Here is a 7,251-nt window from a genome sequence, read left to right as displayed (position 1 = left end):
TGTTTCAGGCTGCAGTACCCCGTCTAAAAGAGGTCTCTGCAAGAGCACATTCTTTTATTACCTGTATTTACATGCATCACCTTGTACCTGACTTCCCTTTGATTCCAGTATTGACAGCTGGGAGCAGCAAACTTCAGCCTGGAAATAACATTCCTGCTTCCACAGCTTCTTCTGCTGCTGTTCCTTCCTCCTTTTTCTCCTGGCTGGCCCCTGCCAGTAGCCCATCAGCCAAAGATCTTCGTCCCTGCTATGCACAATGTCTGGTTCAGTGGATGACGTGCCTTGCATGAACTTTGAAGCCAACATCTTTGCAAAGAGCCTGTGCCAGCACTGTTTCCGAGCCGCAGGGTCTCACCAGGATGCTGTCCAGGTGAGCTCCTCCATCCCACCTGCAGGCTATGGATACTTCCTTAAGGGCCTCTTTTTTCTATACTGGGACTCCACCTGCCTTTTTGGAGATAGAAATCCCTAAGACAAAGGCTCAGCCAGGATTTCTAGATTTCTCGGTGGGGAAAACCTCTATGGGCATTCCTTTCCAGGCATAGGAATGCTTAATTTAACTGTGTCAGATCAAAGCTAGGAACCAAGGTGAGCAGGGAAGTGCTGGACACTGGATACAAGGGGCTTGATAGTCTTTCTCTGGGAGGGAAAGCAGGGGTGTCACAGATGCAAAGCTACAAGGAGGGAATTGGAGACTGGCAGAGCAGGGACCCGCCCTGTATTAATCTCTGCTTGACGCTTGCCGGCATTTACAGCTTTGCCTCACCTTAAATATGGTCCTGGTCGATTCCCTATGGCCTCAGCTGCTGGCTTGGGGCCAGAGCTTACTTCTGTCCCTGAGGCAGCTTCAGCAAGATGTTCCCAGAGGAGAAGGCAGGAGAGGGGTAAATCTCATGGGGTTTTAGGCTCCAGACACCTTGATCCAACACAATCTTTTGGGACAGGACTGGACACACAAGCTACTTGGCTGTCTCTGACTGGGCAACAGCTGGTTTCATGTTCACAGAGGGTTTCGTGTTGTTTGACGTCCTCCAGGAGCGACTGGCCAGGGATGATGAAATAGTAATGAGCCTCCCTCTCTCTTTCTCACCCTCTCCCCCTCTCCTCCTGGCCTTGGGCCCTCTAAGGTTACCTCAGCCCTTCACCCTCGATCTGCTCAGAGCTGTCAGCTCTGAGTGAATCCTGGTGCAGGCGAGACGCTGGAGGGAAGCAGCGCAGACAGCCGGCTCCCTGGAGCCTCCCCCACTGCTGCTCATAAGCCCCGCAGGTAACGGGGGCCAGGGAGGATGCTGAGACGCCTGCAAGCCCTGACAGAGAGAGGCAGAGGCTGGGACTACAGCCTTTTCTGCAAAAATCTTCCTTCCTCTTGGCTCCACTGCCTCTCCCTGAGCTATCCCGCTGGTGAGGGAGAGTGGCTACCAGCAGCATCCGTGCCAGCATGGGGGGGGCAGTTTCCCTGAACCCTCATCCACACATGCAGTCTCTGGGATGTCCACAGCATTCAGCATCAAATAGGAGCATGCTGGGCCTCCCTGGCCTCTTGATGTAGGAGAAAAATCTCAACGGTGGGCTGGGAGAGATATCAAGAGCCCTGGAGGCTGGGCTGCTCTAGGAGGATGTAGAAGGAGCAAGCATTTCCAAGGGGCAGCCTTCATCCTGATCCTTGGCACGCTGACAGCACCATTGCACCCCTTTTCCCTCGCAGGATCATGCCACGGAGGTCACAGGACGCGATGCCTGCAGCGACGCAGCCCCCGGAGAGCCCTGGGACTCCCTGCACATTTTAGCCCCTCAGTGCGAGGTATACGTGTGTGTGGGCCCGGCCGAGGGCGCGGAGCGGTGAGTACCAGCCGGGAGCCCTGCTGCTCCAACCAGCCCCTTTGCTGGGCAGAACGGAGGAGGGGGAGCGGGAAGCCAAGCAGGAGGAAATCAGCTGCCTTTTCCCTGGTGCTCTGCACACTGGTGCCTGGGAAAAAGGACTGAGAAACCCCCATGCCATGCCCTCTAACCATTCCTCTGGGCTGTCCCTGGAGAGGTCAGGGAGCCCCTGAAAGAGTCTCCTTCATCCTCATTCCCTCCAAAGCAAGGCTGGTGGTCTCAGGATGGGCTCTGCCAGCCTCTGCCCATCCAGTAGAGAGTGAGTCAGTGTGGCTTGGGCTGCCAGTGCTGTCACTCGCCCCTGAGCTCTGCGGGCTGTGCTGACCACCAGCTGTCCTCTCTCCCTGCCCCACAGCTGGCACGAGAGCAGGCGATATCCCCCACTCAGCCCCGGAGCTGAGGGTGAGCACAGAGAAACTGGCACCGACCCCAGCGCCTGTGCTGAAGCCAACTCCACGCTTGCCAGGGTGAGATGGGGATCTCTTGTGGTTTGGGTTATTTTGGTCTCCCCAGCTCCCTTGGCCCTTCAATGCCACTTTTGCTGGGCCCATTCAGCAGGTTCCTGGGCACACAGACATGTTGAATTTGCCCCTCTGGCTCTCTTGCCTTGGGCAGATGGAAGAAAGAGCTCATCATGTGCAGGGAGGTGGATTTGATGATCCTTATGGGTCCCGTAAAACTTGAGATATTCTATGATTCTAAGGTCCTGAGATACAAGGGGGGATCAACTGAGACTCTTAGTCCCCACAAAGGAGGCTCTCCCCCTAAAGAGCTCATGAGATTTGCTCTTGGATACTCCCATGTGGACTTTTCTATGTTGTTTCTTGCCGTCGTTGGTCTGGCATCATCTTATACTCACACAGCTCCTCTTCTGGTTCCTTTTTACCAGCAGCTTTGAGCTGAACAGGCTGTAAGTTTTCATATATACTCTTACCTCCTTGCAGCCCACAGAAGCTACTAGTCCCCATTGCAGAGATCTGCCCTATCTTGTCTCCCAGGAAGGGGAAATGACTCGGCTGTGGGACAATACTTTGGGATCGGGCAAACGGGACATGATGAGCTACTTGGGCCATAAGGAGGAGGTGCGGTCACGAGCCCCACAGGCAGACAGACCCAGGTGGGCTCAGCCTGTTCCCTCTGGATCCTGGGTGAGAACTGAAGCTCAGGGCTTTAGGAAAGAAATCTGTCCATCGAAAGCAGGTACTCTTGGTTTGCTCCTCTGTGAGATCCTGGTTCTGGTTTGCTTTCCACCCAGGGGTCTCTGAGGTTCCAGGCAGATCTCTCTTTAGATTTAGCATCTCTTTATCTAATTCTGGTCCCAGGAAGTGTTCAACACATCCATGGGCACTATGTGAGAGTCCTTTGTGCGTGCTGACTGTGAACTGTGGGCGTCTCGGGTGCTCTCTATCTGCATGGTTTGGCATGCCCTGGGCTCAAAGTGCTGTGTTCCAGTGCTCCCACCCTGCCTCGAGGGAGTCTGGGTTTTATCTCTGCCCTCCTGGACCATTTCTAGCTCTCCTCCGAAGACCTGCTTTGCCGTGGACGTGGTGGCATCCCGCGTCGCTCGTGCCTCCCCCAGTAACGGCCTTCTCCCCGTCCCAGAGCGCCGTCCTGCCAGCCAGAAGCCTGAGGAGAGCTGGCCAAAGCACCGAAAAACTGACCCGCCCTGGGCATCCACTGTGCCACGCGCCGCGGCTGGCTCCCCGCCGGCCCGCAGCGACCTGCTGGGTGTCAGCGGGCACCTCTCTGGCCCACGGGGCCGGGAGTCCCACAGGCAGCCCGTCGGCGGGGCTGCAGAGGCGCGGCACGGGCTGGAGCGGCAGCAGTACACGGCGCTGGCAGACCTGCCCAAGCCCAAGCGCCTCGGCCAGCGGGACGCTGCTGACCGCTACGGCTCCCGGACACTCAGCCCCGGCCGAGTGGAGGTGGAGAGGATATTTGGATGCGAACGCAGGTGAGAAGTAATGGGACTCCACGGTGGTCAGAGGCAGGGGATTGCCCTTCCATGCTGTTGGGGGGCCCCCCTCTGAATCGCCGCGCTTCGGGAGTAAGGTAGGGCTAGATGGCAGAGCTCAGCTTTCAGCTGTGCTTAAGTTTCCCTCAAAGCAAGGGTTGGATCTAGGCTCAGAGCCTCCTCCATTGAGGTACACGGTCAGCTGAGGCTGTTGGAAAGGTGGAGCTAAGCTGCACTGCTAGAAAGGAGCAGCCCACCTTCCTCATCCTCACAGCCACCTGGAAGCTGCAGGACATGCTGCAAAGCAGGGCTCCCCACAGTTACAGGGCCAGGAAAGAGGTGTTCCCCAATCCCAGCATCGAAACTCCCCAGAGTTTCCACATTCACTGTAGGAGCCACTCAGGAAATGATAGGCGATGCCAAGAAGTACCCAGCAGCTGTTTAGGCTTTAGCTGGAGGAGCAAGAGCAGCTCCAGGACTGGTAGCACAGGACAGGAGGGGACATAAAGAGGGAATGAAAAAGTATCCTGGGCAAGTGGGTGGGATGTAAAGATGGAGGGAAGCCTGAGGAATAGTGTGAAGAAGACATGGATGAGGCAGCAGGATATGAAAGCTGAGGTGGTTGGTGGGGACAGGGAGAGGCTACAGCACACACAGTGTCTGGGGCAGGTGGAGATCTGTGGGGTCAGGCTAAAGTGGAGCAGGGTTTGCAGGGACTCTGCTTCCAAGCAGAGCAGGGTGGCAGCTGGATCAACTGTGTGTGCCCACAGGAAATCAGAGACACTGGAGGCCTTCCAGGCTCTGGAGGAGGGCCGTGTGGATCGGCTCGATGGCAAGACGCCGGTGCCACCCAGCAAAGGCCACCTAACTCGGAGGCGGTCCAGCCCCAACCTGCCCAGGGAGGTGAGGCTTGGCTGCACAGCAGGACCTCATCCCAACTCTGCAAGCTGAGTTACTTTTTCCTGTCACATTTTCCTCTACTTCTGCCACGTGCTTCTCTCTTTCATTCCCCTTCTCCCTCTTTCCTTTAATCCTAGCTCTCCCTCTGTCATGGATTGGGACCCTTGGCACTTAAAATGTAGCAGCCCTTCCACCCTTTGGGTGCAAGAGGGTTCTCTACAGTATGGACTGGCTCCATGCACAGGAATGCAAGTGCTCTCTGGGGAACCATTTAACCAAATCACCTGACAGCCCTAATCCCATCTTGTTCTGCTCACTGGCACTTTTTTAAGAGGATCCCTGCTCTCTCTCCCCTGTGACCCAGGGTCAGCGACTCTCTTGGCAGCTCGAGCAGCACAGCAGAGGCCCCGAAGGAGCCCCGGCGTTCCCCCAGCCCAGCTCGGCACCCCGAGAAGGCCAGCAGGCCCCGGGGGGACTCCCCACGCCCTGCCAGCCCTGGCTGGCTGCTGGAGAGAGGCAGCCGCAGCCCACGCTCCGCAAGCCCAGCCCGCAGGTCGGAGAGGAGAGCAGGGGAGCCCGGGAACCCTCCCTGTCACACTGAGAAAAGCTGGAGAAGCCGAGGGGAGCCTGCCCGCCCCCCAGGCTCAGAGAGGGGCCGAGCCACCTGGCAAGCAGGGGGTATACGGCAAGCACTGGAGAAGAAGGGCTGGGGAGATTCTCTGCACCCTGCAGGTGCTGGGAAGGGCTCAGATAACGTCAGGCTGAGCCGAGCAGGGCCACCACCACGGGCCCTCAGTCCTGGGAGACGCACAGAGAGCACAAGGAAAAGCCAAAAGGAGATCTCCCCTCCCAGCTTGGTGCGGGGCGCAGAGAGGCAACGAGTGAAGCCTGGGGAGCCGCTGCACCTCGCAGGGCCCAGGAAGCCATCGGAATGCAGCTGGCAGAGCCTCCGGGAAAAGCTGACCTCCTCGCAGCCCTCAAAGGGCACCAGCAGTGACTGGAAAGGCCGAGGCAAGCCCCTGCACCCCACAAGCCCAACACGACCCCTGGAGCAGGACTGGAGGGGCCGGGGCGATGCCCACCAAGCACAGGTGTGGGAGAAGGACTGGAAGCGCCAAGAGATGCCCGTGTGCCATGCAGATGTGATGCGCCAGCTGGAAAGGGACTGGAAAAGCCCTGCTAGATGTCTGCATGGGGGACTACGGCCGGATGACAGCTGGAAAAGGCCTGAGAGTCCAGCACAGCATCTGGAGGAGGACTGGAAGGGTCCTGAGCCCGCACGAGATGCACACAACCCTGAGAAGCCATTGGAAACTGACTGGGAGAGCAAGAGTCTTCTCATTTACCATGTGAGTAGGGCAGGAGCCAGAGGTGATGGGGGACCCTGCAAGGCCTGAAACTGGCAGGCACAGGCTGGGTGGGTCCACTGGGTTGCAATTCTGTGCACCCTGATTCCCTCGGATCCTCTGCTTCTCCAGGGAAACTGTAATACCCACCTGGCACAGGGAGTAGGGAAGATGCTTTCTTCCCTGCCTCACGCCAGGAGACGGATGCTCGGATCTGGGAAACTGAGGTGAGGACTAAACCCCAATGTCTTCAGCTCCTGCTTTCTCCCCTGCAGCCCCAGCTGGGTGGAAGCACCTTCCCACCACAAAGCAGCACTGGCTCCTCAGGAAGCCCGCAGCCACATTGGAATGCCAGTAAGAAGCACAACAAGGTAGGGGCCAGGCCCTGGGAATTGTGAGGAAGGACAGCTGCCCTTCTCTGGGGGTCACTGAGGGCAGGACTAGGTCTCCAGCACTTGACCTGAGCAGGTCCAGCGTGGTGCTGCCCTCCCATGATGTCCCGAATGCTGTGCTCACAAGCACTCCCCTTCTCTTTGTCCCTCACCCATTTCTCAGGTGGGGAAACTGAAGCACAGAGCCTTTTTGTAAAGCCAGAGAAGGGCATACAGTAGACCTGGGACTAAAATCTCAGTACAGCTGCTTTCCTTTGCTTTATTGTTGGCCAGTGCTGTGATGGCACCAAGGGTTTTACAGGGATGAAGTGGGCTTTAGTGGTGTGAAAGAAGATAGTGTATTGTGCTGGCATTCCTGCAAAGTGGCATTGCAGCAGCTACGGGGGGCTGCAGAAAGTATTCCAGGAGCCCATGTAGCTGGCAGCTGCACACAAGTTCCTGCCTCTGTCCCCCTGTGTGCACATCACTCATCTCAGCCAGGTCATCCTCTGCTAGGACCTGCCTTTGTTCTTTAGACAAGGACAAACTGCAGCCAGGAAAGAGGCTGTCAAAGGCCTCTGAAACTCGAAACGGGTGACATCCTCTCCCTCACTTCCCTGCAGCAGGCCAGAGAGGAGCCCAAAGCCTTGAACTCACCCTGTACAACCGGGCCAGATTGCCCCACCTGTGCCAGGTTTCTTCAGCACTGAGCTCTGGCACCTTCCCTTTGCCTTGCAGCAAGAAGCATCACCTTGGTGTGATTGCAAAATAGAGCTTGGCATTTTGTGATACACAGCCCCTC

This window comes from Molothrus ater, chromosome 5 (assembly GCF_012460135.2).
Source record: "Molothrus ater isolate BHLD 08-10-18 breed brown headed cowbird chromosome 5, BPBGC_Mater_1.1, whole genome shotgun sequence".
In the NCBI taxonomy this organism is placed as follows: domain Eukaryota; kingdom Metazoa; phylum Chordata; class Aves; order Passeriformes; family Icteridae; genus Molothrus; species Molothrus ater.
This window is presented reverse-complemented; position numbering follows the sequence as displayed.